At 48.9% G+C, this 13,167-nt stretch overlaps 1 protein-coding gene and 1 long non-coding RNA gene across 10 annotated transcripts in view; one reads left to right on the top strand and one right to left on the bottom strand.

Annotated features, from left to right (window-relative positions):
* CMKLR1 (chemerin chemokine-like receptor 1) overlaps positions 1-3,821 on the bottom strand; it is a 51,783-nt gene extending 47,962 nt beyond the window's left edge. Inside the window, exons 1-2 of one of the 4 annotated variants that reach the window (XM_038575448.1) lie at positions 3,630-3,821; positions 3,375-3,509 (exon numbers count right to left, since the gene is read on the bottom strand). The gene's annotated coding sequence lies outside the window, so the exon portion shown is untranslated. The other 3 variants (XM_038575447.1, XM_038575451.1, XM_038575449.1) reach the window with 3 other exon arrangements.
* Positions 3,822-9,082: 5,261 nt separating this feature from the next.
* LOC111092586 overlaps positions 9,083-13,167 on the top strand; it is a 38,338-nt gene continuing 34,253 nt past the window's right edge. For all 6 annotated transcript variants that reach the window (XR_005379293.1, XR_005379291.1, XR_005379289.1 and 3 more), the window contains exon 1: positions 9,083-9,379. This is a non-coding gene — a long non-coding RNA (uncharacterized LOC111092586). The remainder of the gene's footprint in view (positions 9,380-13,167) is intronic.

The raw sequence follows: 13,167 nt of genomic DNA, 5'->3' as shown, positions 1-13,167 counted from the left end.
TCTGTGGCAGAGACAACTAGCTGTCCACAAAAATCCATTCTTCCCTTCTACAGCATACAACTGAGAAAGAGCCACCCTGCCCAGAACTCCATTTCCCAGTCTCCTTTGGGACTAGACTGGCCACATGACTAGCTCTCCCCTGTGGCAGAAGGCAGTGAAGAAGCAGATGTGCCACCCCCATGCTGTCTTTCATCAGTGGTGATGTCCAAGAGGACAGTAGGGACAGGCATGGAAGAGGACCTCCCCCATGCAGAAATATCTGCCTTATAATAAACATCTGTTTGGTTTGAGCCGTTGTACATGTTTGGGTATATTTGTTACTGCATCTACTACCCTGAGTAATATAACATCCGACCTCTTTGTCCACAAAGGTGATGATTATGAGAGAGAGAGAGAGTGAGAACACCCTGCCTAAGCTCCCATAGCAAATTCCACAAAGCTCAAGAATTTTGGTCTCTTACCAATCTGGAGTATATTCGTCATTTTCAACCTGCCCCACCGAGCTGTAAGAGTGAGGTTCTGTGAACTGTGGCCCAGGGTCCTCTACTTCCATTTCCATTAGAATAACATAACTTTTATCTGTTTTCCAATTGCAGCCCTCCATATATTTTCATTGGAGGAAAGAGCTCTGTTTCTTAAAATAATTCCAAAGCCCACACACTGGGTAATGGCTACCACACTCTGACTTTCAAGATAAAGTTTCACTTCTGCACCATGCCTCCTGGCCTCAACTGCTGACACAGGACATGTAGACTCACAGAAGTACATAGATACTTGCTTAGAAAGGAAAAAAAAATAAACCTCAGTGTGCAATAAACAACCCAGAAACCTGGACAAAAGGCAAAAAGAAAAGATGTTCATATGAGCTAGCTGCATGGCCCTCAAGTTTTGGGGCACATCAGAATCAACTGGGGAGCTGGTGCAACATGCAGACTCCCACACCTCATCTCGGAGATTCTGATTCAAAAAACTGAAGCTTTAGGAAATACTCATGATTATTCGGCACGAATAATATTATTCATGCTTATTCTGATGTCAGCAATCCCATGACTGCACTTTGAGAAGCCCCAGGTCTACCTTGTAGCCTTGAAGCTGGCAGTAATTACTGGCAGTAATAACCACATTCATGCAGTGTAGCTCAAAGCAAGTGAAATAGGCTTTTAGGTTTTTCTGGACTCTGATGGGAACCCGAGCACTAATAACACACTGTTAAAGAAATTAATAATACTCTCTATTTGGCTCAGATGGGTGTCGAAGGTACAGACAGCAGGTGGTATAGAAATGATAATAGAATCACAGCTCGTGTTTATAGAGCTCCTTATGACGTGACAAGCCCTCTGCTAAGTGCTCCACGTGTGTGATCTCATTTAATCTTTATGACATTCCCATTTTACAGATGAGGATATTGGAACATACAGATAACTTATTTTATGTCATTCGGTGGCAGGGAGCAGACTGGGTTCAAATCTACCCAAACAAACTAACTCTGGCCATGATGTACCAGTGCCTCTTGTGGAGGTCTAATGTTGGAACCCCTCCCTGGGGCTCAGTTTCCAAATCTGTAAAATGGGCATATTAAGAATACCTTTATCACACAACCATAGCGAAGATTCAAGAAAATCATGGCAGTAAAGTGGTCTGCAAACTGAGAGGAGTTAATTAAAGAAACACCTAAGGGGTGAGATTTTGTTCGACTCTCCCATCCCATCTTACAGATAGTAGAACCAAGGCCTGGTTCATTTATTTATTCATTAAATATTTACCAAGCACCTACCTACTGAGGATACAGAGAGAATAGTAAATCCCCCAAATCTGGCCTCAAGGAGCCCCCAGCCTAGCAGAAGAGACAGTCAAGAGAAAGACCTCTCCAAAGGGCTCAAACCAGAGAAGGGAGTGCCTCACCCAAGATAAGGTTTACCTATTCCCTGAAGTTTTGGTAGAGTCCAGAGAAGGTCCCTGGATACCAGAGAGAACTCCTCCTTGGGCTTCCCAGGGCCTGACACCCCACCACCTGAGCATCCCTGGTTTAAGTTAAGCCTTCTTTCTTGAGGAAATGCCAAGCTGCCCTCCTCCCACCACCGGAGGCCAATCACATTCATCTCGGCAACCCAGGCATATGAAAGTGTCTCTCCTCTGAGCGAGTTCGGAGGAAGGAGAAAAGATAGCAAGAACCGCAGGTATGATCAGTCTTCAAAAGGAAGTAAGGGCTGCCAAAAGGGAAGCTGGGGATCAGGCCTCTTAATGGAAAAAAATAAGACAGACCCCCAAACCTGGCCACTTCCTCACTGGCCTATCTGAACCACAAGATGGTCGGAGTGATCAGACTTATATGGAGCAGCAGTTATGATTATGATGATTTGGCAGCCAGCACTGCCAAATCCTTCATATACAAAGAACTCTTAAAAATCAACAAAAGATAAACATGCTGACAGAAAAAAGTGGGAGCCGACTTGACCGGCATAATCATAAAAGCAAAATGAACAGTAAGATTACAAGGGATAATCAGCAGTAATAAAGAAATGTCGAGAGAAACAGCCAGAAGCCTCACAAACCTTAAGAACAGCACTCAGTGTTCCGACTCAGTGATTTAGCCTTTGGTAAGGTATCCATAGGCCAGACGTGCAAAGATGAGGTACAAGAGCGGTCATCATAGCACTGTTTGTAGTCATGGGGAAAAAAGGAAAAAAGTAAGAAGGAAACCACCACAGTGAGGAAGGGTTAAATAAACCCCAGGAGAGCCTTTCTGTGCAGCCGTTAAAATGTGTCCTGGAGGAATATAGATAGAAGTTCCCAGTCTGCGGGGAAGGACGAGGTGAGGGTGCCAACAAGACGTTAGCAACCTGTGCGTGAGTCCACACCTACATACTTCTACACGCCTGCCACATCTAGTAGGCACTCAACAAACATCAGAGAAAATCAGTGAGCGAGCGAGCGTGTGAGCGCTGGAGAGGGCCGCCCGAAAGGCCACCTCGGGGAGGGGACCTCTCTGTACTGAGCTGCAGCCCAAGGGCAAGGGCGGCGGGCTGCGCTGCCGCTGGCTTCATGCCAGTCTTGCCACCTCCCCCGCCGACCCAGTTTGTGGTCTCTGCAGCTCTGGGCCAGTGCCTCCCCCTCTCTGAGCCCGCTTCGCTCACCTGTAAAATGAGGACACCTGTAAGATGGAAGCACCTGCCTCGGAGAAGGAAAACACCGAGCTTTTAACAGTAGGGCGGCCCTGCTGTTTCTTACAATTAGCATGCACGACTTCGGAAACCTGCAAATGATGTTTTCATCTTGACAAACATTAACTGTGAAGCAGAACTCCGGGCCTCCTCTCCCTACTGGTATCCCCCGTTCCTGGCCCCTCCGGGCGATGTCAAAGCCGAGCGTGATACCTTGTGGCTGGTCTCCGCCTAGGTCTTCCCAGGGGTTCCCCTGGACTTCAGGCCACTGGAGGCTGTGCAGGGGGCCCCCCGTTGCCCGACTTCTTTCTCGAGGTCACGGTCACACCGTTCTTTGGCTGCGGCTGTCTGTCCAGAAGGCAATGTGTCCATTCATTCAAGATGCCCTGGAACCCCCCTCTCCCCACCAGATTGCAGCCTCCCCTAGAACCCCCTCAACCCTCACTCAGCGGGGGCTCTGCGGGAGACCTCGTGCTGTCCTGAGCTCCTCCAGCGAGCGCAGCCGCTGTCCTGAATGGGACAGGACTCTGCCAGAGAAACAGCTGGAGGGAGGAGAGAGAGGGAGGGCGGGGCAGGAAACTGGGTTGGCCGAGGCTGGGGGCGGCCAGCTGCGTGGAGTGGGGGCCGCGGGGGAGGCTGCCCCTGCCTGCCAGCCGGGCCGGGCGTGTGGGTGGTGGCTGGTGGCTGGTGGCTGGTGCCTGGTGGCAGGGCCTGCTGAGGACGACCCGCCCCTCTGGCGGCAGAGCCCAGCTGGGAGCCTTGCCCACCATCCGGGCGCAAACCAGGAGCACATGCGAGCCCCAGGCAGCTGTGGGAAGTGGCCGCTCCCTGCCAGGGCCTCCGGAGCAGCCGGATGTCCCAGCACCCTGGGCCACCACCTCTCTCTCCGCCGCCCGCTGGGATGCCCTTCCTGGCCGCCTAGGTGCGGCTCCGTGACCTCCTGCTCCCTTCTTCCTTTCTTTGCAAATTAAAACAGCAATGAGATTTATTTTTCTTGAAGTATCAAATGAACAAAGATTAAAACGTCTCATAACGTTTGGTTTTAGTAAATGTCACCGGGAAGCAAAAATCTTATGCATAATTGGAATATACATTGATAGACCGTTTCTGGAGAGCTGTCTGACAACATACATCAAAACCTTTAACTACATTCAGACCCTGTGTTGTTTAAATATAAATCCTGCTTTCTTCCCAAACTCTGCTCCCCGGAGGGAAATATCATTAACACTTTGGTATGAACACACACACACATTCTATATATAAATGGAAAATAGCACAGTCATACTTCGTGTACCATAGTGTAACCTGCTTTTTCATTCAGTGATAGGTGTGTGTGTGTGTGTGTGTGCGCGCACGCGGACACACCTTACCCTGTTTTAACAGCTGCTCATGATTTCAATGAATCGATGCACTGGTTTGTTTGTTTATTTAATTTTTGTTTCCCAAATGGATACAGACAATTTATCACTTACATAGACAGCAAGCTCTGGATTATTGAATCCGCACTTTCCTGGTGATTGGTTAGTTTCACTTCATCTTTTTAACTGTAAGATACACCCCATAGCACACTTGTCCAATTATTTTCTTATGCAAAATTCCTATGAATATATATTTATTATTCAGAGGGTCTCCTGCTACCTTTTCAAATCTCAGTTTGGGGACCACCTCCCCAGAAGCCTTCCCCACCGCTGGGGGTTCTGCTCTCGGCCCCTGGGGCTCTATCACAGCCACAGGAGTGTCCCCTCCTGTTAGAGCATCTCTCTCCCTTGCACTGGAAACTCTGTTGGGAAGGGAACTGTCCCCCGCTCTGGCCCCAGCACGAAGCCTGGTGCCTGGCTCGCTGTCCGCATGATTGCATCAGCAGCAGAATAAACACAAGAGCTGACACCCAGACAGTGTGCTGGCTCCTTGCTCCTTAATTCTCAGGGTGACCCTGCGAAGTTGGTACCATTTCTGCCCTCATTTTACCAATGACGAAGTTGGGACACAAAAAGGTTAAGTCAGTTGCCCTAAGCCACACAGCCGTTAGGTGGGAGAGCTGTGATTCCACCCAGACTGTCTTGCTCCAGGGCCCAGCCCTCGGCCTCCAGACGAAAGAAGTAACAGCAAGTACCCACTGTGTGCATGGCCCTGTGCCAGGGGCTTTCCACGGAATAAGTCACGTGAGCCCCCAACGACACTAAGGAGATGTGGTTCACCTGTTTTACTGATGAGAATGCTGGGGCCGTGGGGGAGAAGCTGTTTTGCCAAGGGCACCCAGATGGGGCTACAGAGACAGAGCCTGGCTGAACCCAGGTCTGTCTCATTCAAAAGCTAAGGCTGCCAAAAATAACTTGTGTAGGATGGAAAAGAAGAAGGGGAGGAGGGAAGGGAGGGGAGAAGGTGAGAGAGAGAGAGAGGAGAGGGAGGGAGAGGGAGAGAAGGACTAGGAAAGAGAAAGAGAGGGGGGAAGGAAGGGAGAAGGGAAGATGGAGACAGGATGGGGGGATTGCTCTTTAGACCTCTAGGCTTGGGCAGGTGTGGGAATATGTCCTTCACCACCCTGACCAGTCTCAGAACCTCTCCTTCCTCTCCCCACCATCCTCAGCTGTTAGTTCAGTGACATTGACACTCAGAAACTATCATCTCTTTCATTTTCTGGATACTAAGTGGAAGCACAGAGAGGTTAAGTCACTGTCCAAGGTCACACAGCTCCCTAGAGACCGAAGTCAGACCCAGCCTGACTCTAGACCCCTCCCATTCCTGCTCTGCCAGGCTTGCCCAGGGGACCAAGAGCATCTCATCCCACCCTTCCTGTACAGATGGGAACACTGGACCCAGAGAAGGCAAGGGACACATCCCAGGTCACCCAGCAGTTAGCAGCAGGGCAGCAGCCCCAGAGTGTCCTGGTCCAAAGATGAGGATATTTCCACAATGCGATAGAGGCCCTGTGCACCGTGTACACCACCATCTAAAGGTGTGTCATTAATAGGGCCAGGTGGCTCTCAAAGCATGGGTTCTGGGCCCGCTGCTGCCCCTTGCTGGGGAGGGGGTTAAAAATTCAAGCTCTCAAGCCAGGTCTGTCCACAGACCTTGGGAACCAGACCTCTGCAGGTAGGCCCAGTGAGCTGTGTGTTCAAAAGTTGCCAGGGGATTCTGATGCTTGCTCAAGTTTAGAAACCACTGATACAGACATATCCATTAGGAATAAATCCTGAATCCAGAACACATAACCCTGTCAGTCCATGGAGTAGCCATCAGGGGCAGGGGCTCGGAAACCAGAGCAGAGTGGACCCAATACCTGTTTCCACTACTGTGAGCTGGGTGGCCGGGGCAAGTCCTCTGGCCTCTCTGAGCCAGTTTCCTTATCTGCTGGAGATTGAGGAGGATTGAGTGGGGAGGGGGAAGAGAAGGGGGGAGGAGTGAGGGAGGAGGGGGGGGGAGGCAGTGTAGGAGTTTAGTGGGGGGTATACGGGGAGGGATTAAATAGAGGGGACTGGGCTTGCTTTCTTTCTCTGCTTCTTCGGCTTTGTCTTCCACCTTTTGCTGCCATATCTTGTTCAGTTCCGTTGCATTCTTATTGTCTTTTGCTGTCCCCCTTCTTCTCTTTTTCTGCCGAGTTTGTCATGTTTTTTTCCCCTTTGCTTATTCCCATCTACCTGCTTCCTTTCTTTCTTCTTCGTCCCCTCCCCTCCTCATTTTCGGGCTGCGTTTTTGTTTCTCTGCTGCGCTCCCTTAGGGTCGCTGAGCCAGAGGAGACAGGGAGGTAACATCTGAGGAAGATCTCACACACTCAGGATATCCTGGCAGGGGAGCCTAGCGGGGTGAACCCAGGTCTAGATGGATTTCTGGGAATCTCCCCTTCCTCCCTCTTGGGGTAGGTCTCCCACAGCCCGCCCCCTCCTCTGCGCAGCCTCCAAAGCCCACCCAAGGCTGTAATGAGGTTTGGGTTTTATCCTCTGACATAGATCTGACAGTGTGAGGCCTCGGGGCTCCAGGGCAGCGGAGGGGCCCCTGGGTGCCCAAGGTAGAGGGCAGAGCACCCAGCCCTACCCGGTCCCCGGTAAGGAACAGAAGAGACCAGCTGCCCCGGCCAGTCAGAAGTCAGTGACAGGTCTTTCTTTGGCCACTGTTCTGAACATAGCTGAGAAGTTTGGCTTTTTCTTCCTTGGTATAGAAAGGGTTGCAGGTGGGGTGGGGGGAGTTGTTATTTTTTTCAAATAGGATTCTGAAATCTGAGGCCTAGCACTGGGACACTGGGACCTCTGAGGGAGGTGGTGGCCAAGAAGCCTGTGTTTATTTCCTTGGAAACTCCGTGTAGCTCCAAGATGGCAGATCAAGCTTTAGCTTATACTCAAATCTAGTTGGTTGGTTCTAGAATCCTGGAGCTCTGTGCTAAAGGGAATGTGAGACCACATCCAGATCTGGCTGGAAAGAGCACAGTGACCCATTAGCAAGGCCTGCCTTGTACCCAAAGGAGGGGCTTTGCCTGTTTCATCCCACTCTGTCCTCCAATAAAAGCCCATCCCATTGGCCTAGCAGACTAGGGGGCCCATGTCAGCATGTCAGCTCTGCTTCATCCTGTCCCATGTATTGGCCAACCCTAGTGTAGATAAACTTGTCTTAGCTCCCACACCCCTTGGTATCTCTGGTTTTTAGTGTTCACAGATTCCCAACACTCTAGTTTAAAGCAAACAGTTTCCTCGTTCTCCTTTATTATCAGTTGTGAAACGAGGTTCACCAGAGAGGCTCTCAAACCACAGAAAGCCTGGGAGGATACTCTCTGTGACATGAAAGATTCCCTGTAAAACCAAAGTGTGCCTACTTTGGACTTTACTTAAATTGTGAACAGACCACACTGGAATGAGCTCCATTTCAACCGATGACTGGCTCTGTGACCTTGGGCAAGTCATTTATCATCTCTGGTTCATTCGATGCTCATGTGATTAAGTCGTGGATGTGAGGAAATTGTGCCCTTTGAGATGGGGAGATTATCCTCGGTTGTCCAGGTGAGCCCAGGGTAATCGAGGGGGGAAGGCAGGTAGTCAGAGGAGGGAGAAGGCAGTAGGATGAGGCAGGAAGCGGTTGTCTCAGTGATGTGGCCACAAGCCAAGGAATACAAGCAGCCTCCACCCTGGAAGGTGCAAGGAGTGGATTCTCCCTGCAGCCTCCAGCAGGAATCAGCCTTGCCGACATCACATCTTGATTGTAGCCCCTTCAGACTCATTCTGAAATTCTAACCTCCAGAACTGTAGGAGTATAAATATGTATTGTTTTAAACCACAAGATTTGTGGTAATTTGTGGAGCAGCAGTAAAGGAAATGATTGCAAGAGACTCAGAGCACTGACCTTGGTGGCAGACAGATGAAGGTTTGAGCCCCTACTCCACCTGCTAGCTGTGTGACCTTGCACAATCTCCTATCCTCTCTGCATCAGAGAGGAAGACTTTCTTTCACATCTGCACATGGGAGTAATAAAAGACCTATCTCAGACCATTGCTGGAAAGATGAAAAGAGCTGATACACGCATGTTCAGAACAGAGTCTGGCACGCAGCGCTCAGTGAATGTTGGAGCATTTTCCTGTCCTAAGAAAGACTGACATTCCCAAATGCAGGCCCTCTAATCATCCCTGAGGCACTACCAGAACCACTTTCCTGCCATTCCATTTTGTTCAAGATCACACCCCTGCTCAGTAACATTCCATGGCTCCCCAGTACATAACCTCATCTCCCAGGAAGGAGAAAATTAAAGGGATGGCAAAGCTGAAAGATGGCTTGAAGGCCCAAACCTTCAAATGTTGATTGAAATGTCACTTTCTCTGGACTTCCAAGATAGGTCAGTGCCCCTGTCATTCATCCCTGTAGCACCTTTCCTGCACTATAGCAGCAACCTCAATTGTGATGCAACAATCATTCATATTGTGAATATACCATCCGTCTCCGTATCCACACATAAAGCTCCACGGGGGCCAGGACTGGTGTTAGGCACCTAGTACCCAGTCAATAAACATTTGTTAAATGAATGAACAGATGGATGACCAACCTCCTTGGACCATCTGGGCCATGTTCCCAAAGACTTCCTCTTGACGGCCAAGTTCTGGCTCCGTACCACTGAGAGGCCTGCAGGGTTACCAAGATGGGAGAATTGAACACTGTGCCAAGCGCCATCAGACATTTGTAAAGCCCTCAGCCAAAAATGTTATTGGAAACAGGATGTGTGTCTGTGCAGTATGTGTTCAGGTAATGATGAGACTTAACGCTCCTGTCCTGCAGACCAGGCTCAGGGAGGGAAGGGGAAGGAGGGTTCCTCCCACAGCCTGGAGGTTGTCTGAGGTGGAGGGAAGGAGCACAGAAGTAGGAAGTTGACTTTTAGGAACTGAGAAGGAGGAAGGGGTAGGAGGATGCTGGCAGCCCAGTTGATTTTGCCTGCTTGGCAAGAATCCAGGCCCCTGGGCTTCTGTCCAGGCTGGGAAGGGTTAACATCATTGAGAGGGAGTTGGGGGGCGGGTGTGAGACCAGGGGGAAGGATGCCCTAGCTGGGGGTGGGGGGGGGGAAGTGGATAAGGCCCATTGCTCCCCTGTATGCAGGACCCTGCCCACCCAGCCCAGGTCGTCCTACTGGAACAGAGATTTGCAGGAGTTGGGGGAGACCACCCTGGATGCCTGGGAGGAGTGGGGGCACCAATAGGTTGCTCCAGGATGGGGATGGGAGGAGCTTAGAGCTGGCTTGAGACCCCTTCTCAAACCCAAGCTGGCCAGTTCCCCAGGTCTGGGAAAGCTTCCATTTTCCAGGGGGTAGAACAGAGGCCCAGAGAGGGTTAGCAGCTGCTCGAAGCTACACAGCAAGTCCCGAGCAACCAATCCTCCCAGTTCCCAGAGAACTTCTCCACTTCTGCTACACACACACACACACATACACACACGTATTCTGTAGCCTTGCCCTGCCCATCTCTCCAGCTTCATGGCCACCCCTTCCCCTCCTTCTACTCTGACCCCACCATGCAGCTCCAAATCTCTACACCTGTGCTCAAGCTGCCCCTTCTGCCAGAAACACCCTATCCCACCATCCTGTATCCGGCTGCCCAGTAACCTGGTCATCTTTCAAAGCCAACTGCTGATGTCCTCTCCCCAGCCTTCCAGGGTTGCCTCTCCCCTTCCCACCTACATGAGAAGATTGATCAGCCCTTCTGCCAGGGGAGTCTGTACTTGGCTAACATTCATCCTTTCTCAAATCACACTGCCTTTTCATTTTGTCATGTACACATCTGTCTCCACCCCTGGACTGCTGGTCGTCCCAATTACCGGCACTGGACCTGACCCAGCACTGGAAATGTTTGATGAACTAAGCCAGCCTCCATGCCTGCATCTCCCTCCCCAGGGCCAGCTTTCCATGAACTACTGGAAACAGATCAGAAGCACCAAAGCCATTGCATTTTCGTGGTTCAGCCTGGTGGTCAGGAGCACAGACTTTTGCATCTGCCTTTGTTTTTTTGTTTGTTTGTTTTGGTTTTTATTGTTGTTTTCTTTTTATTTTTTTAATATGCATATTTTTTATTGGAGTTCAATTTGCCAACATATAGTATAACACCCAGTGCTCATCCCATCAAGTGCCCCCCTCAGTCCCCATCACCCAGTCACCTTGTCCCCCCACCCACTTCCCCTTCCACTACCCCTTGTTCATTTCCCAGAGTTAGGAGTCTCTCATGTTTTGTCACTCTCTCTGATTTTCCCCACTCGTTTTCTCTCCTTTCCCCTATGATCCCTTTCACTATTTTTTATATTCCCCATATGAGTGAAACCATATGTTTGTCCTTCTCCAATTGACTTACTTCACTCAACATAATTCCCTCCAGTTCTATCCACGTCGAAGCAAATGGTGGGTATTTGTCGTGTCTAATGGCTGAGAAGTATTCCATTGTATACATAGACCACATCTTCTTTATCCAGTCATCTTTTGATGGACCCCAAGGCTCCTTCCACAGTTTGGCTATTGTGGACATTGCTGCTATAAACATTGGGGTGCAGGTATCTCAGCTTTTCACTACATCTCTATCTTTGGGGTAAATCCCCAGCAGTGCAATTGCTGGGTCATAGGGTAGCTCTATTTTTAACTCTTTGAGGAACCTCCACACAGTTTTCCAGAGTGGCTGCACCAGTTCACATTCCCACTTACAGTGCAAGAGGGATCCCGTTTGTCCACATCCTCTCCAACATTTGTGGTTTCCTGTTTTGTTAATTTTCCCCATTCTCACTGGTGTGAGGTGGTATCTCATGGTGGTTTGGATCTGTAGTTCCCTGATGGCCAGTGATGCGGGGCATGTTCTCATGTGCTTGTTGGCCATGTCTGTGTCTTCCTCTGTGAGATTTGTTCATATCTTTTGCCCATTTCATGATTGGATTGATTGTTTCTTTGCTGTTGAGTTGAATAAGTTATTTATAGACCGTGATACTACTGATATGTCATTTGCAAGTATCTTCTCCCATTCTGTAGGTTGTCTTTTAGTTTTGTTGACTGTTTCTTTTGCTGTGCAGAAGCTTTGATCTTGATGAAGTCCTAATAGTTCATTTTTGCTTTTGTTTCCCTTGCCTTCATAGATGTATCTTGCACGAAGTTGCTGTGGCCAAGTTGAAAAAGGGTGTTGCCTGTGTTCGCCTCTAGGATTCTGATGGAATCTTGTCTCACATTTAGATCTTTTATCCATTTTGAGTTTATCGTTGTGTGTGGTGTCAGAGAATGGTCTCGTTTCCTTCTTCTGCATGTGGATGTCCAATTTTCCCAGCACCATTTATTGAAGAGACTGTCCTTTTTCCAGTGGATAGTCTTTCCTGCTTTGTCAAATATTAGTTGACCATAGAGTTGAGGGCCCATTTCTGGGTTCTCTATTCTGTTCCACTGATCTATGTGTCTGTCTTTGTGCCACTACCACACTGTCTTGATGGCCACAGCTTTGTAGTACAACTTGAAATCTGGCATTGTGATGCCCCCAGCTCTGGTTTTCTTTTTCAATATTCCCTGGCTATTCAGGGTCTTTTCTGATTCCACACAAATCTTAAGATTATTTGTTCCAACTTTCTGAAGAAAGTCCATGGTATTTTGATAGGGATTGCATGAAATGTGTAAATTGCCCTGGGTAGCATAAACATTTTCATAATATTAATTCTTCCAATCCATGAGCATGGAATATCTTTCCATCTCTTTGTGTCTTCCTCAATTTCTTTGAAGTGTTCTGTAGTTTGAAGTGTTTCAAATTAGTTTGAAGTGTTCTGTAGTTTTTAGGGTATAGATCCTTCACCTCTTTGGTTCGGTTTATTCCTAGGTACCTTATGCTTTTGGGTGCAATTGTAAATGGAATTGCCTAAGATTAGGGACATGACAGAGATGTCCACTCTCACCACTGCTATTCAACATAGTACTAGAAGTCCTAGCCTCAGCAATCAGGCAAAAAATAAATAAATAAAAGGCATTCAAATTGGCAAAAAAGAAGTCAAACTCTCCCTCTTCGCAGATGACATGATACTGTACATAGAAAACCCAAAAGAGGGCAGCCCCGGTGGCGCAGCGGTTTAGTGCCGCCTGCAGCCCGGGGTGTGGTCCTGGGGACCCGGGATCGAGTCCCGTGTCGGGTTTCCTGCATGGAGCCTGCTTCTCCTTCTGCCTGTGTCTCTGCCTCACTCTCTCTGTGTCTCTATGAATAAATAAATAAAATTTAAAAAGAAGACCCAAAAGACTCCACCCCAAGGTTGCTAGAACTCCTACAGCAATCATCAATGTGGCAGGATACAAAATCAATGCCCAGAAATCAGTGGCATTTCTATACACTCACAATGAGACTGTGTCTACCTTTGGCTCAGGTCATGATCCTAGCGTCCTGGGATCAAGCCCTGCATCAGGCTCCCTGCTCTCCCTTTGCCCATTTTCCCCAGCTCATACTCTCTCTCTCTCTAACAAATAAATAAAATCTTTAGAGAGAGAGAGAGAAAAAGAGAGAGAATACTGACTTTTCAGGTCAGAAAACAATGCATTTGAA

This window comes from Canis lupus, chromosome 26 (genome assembly GCF_011100685.1).
Source record: "Canis lupus familiaris isolate Mischka breed German Shepherd chromosome 26, alternate assembly UU_Cfam_GSD_1.0, whole genome shotgun sequence".
In the NCBI taxonomy this organism is placed as follows: Eukaryota; Metazoa; Chordata; class Mammalia; order Carnivora; family Canidae; genus Canis; species Canis lupus.
This window is presented reverse-complemented; position numbering and strand designations above follow the sequence as displayed.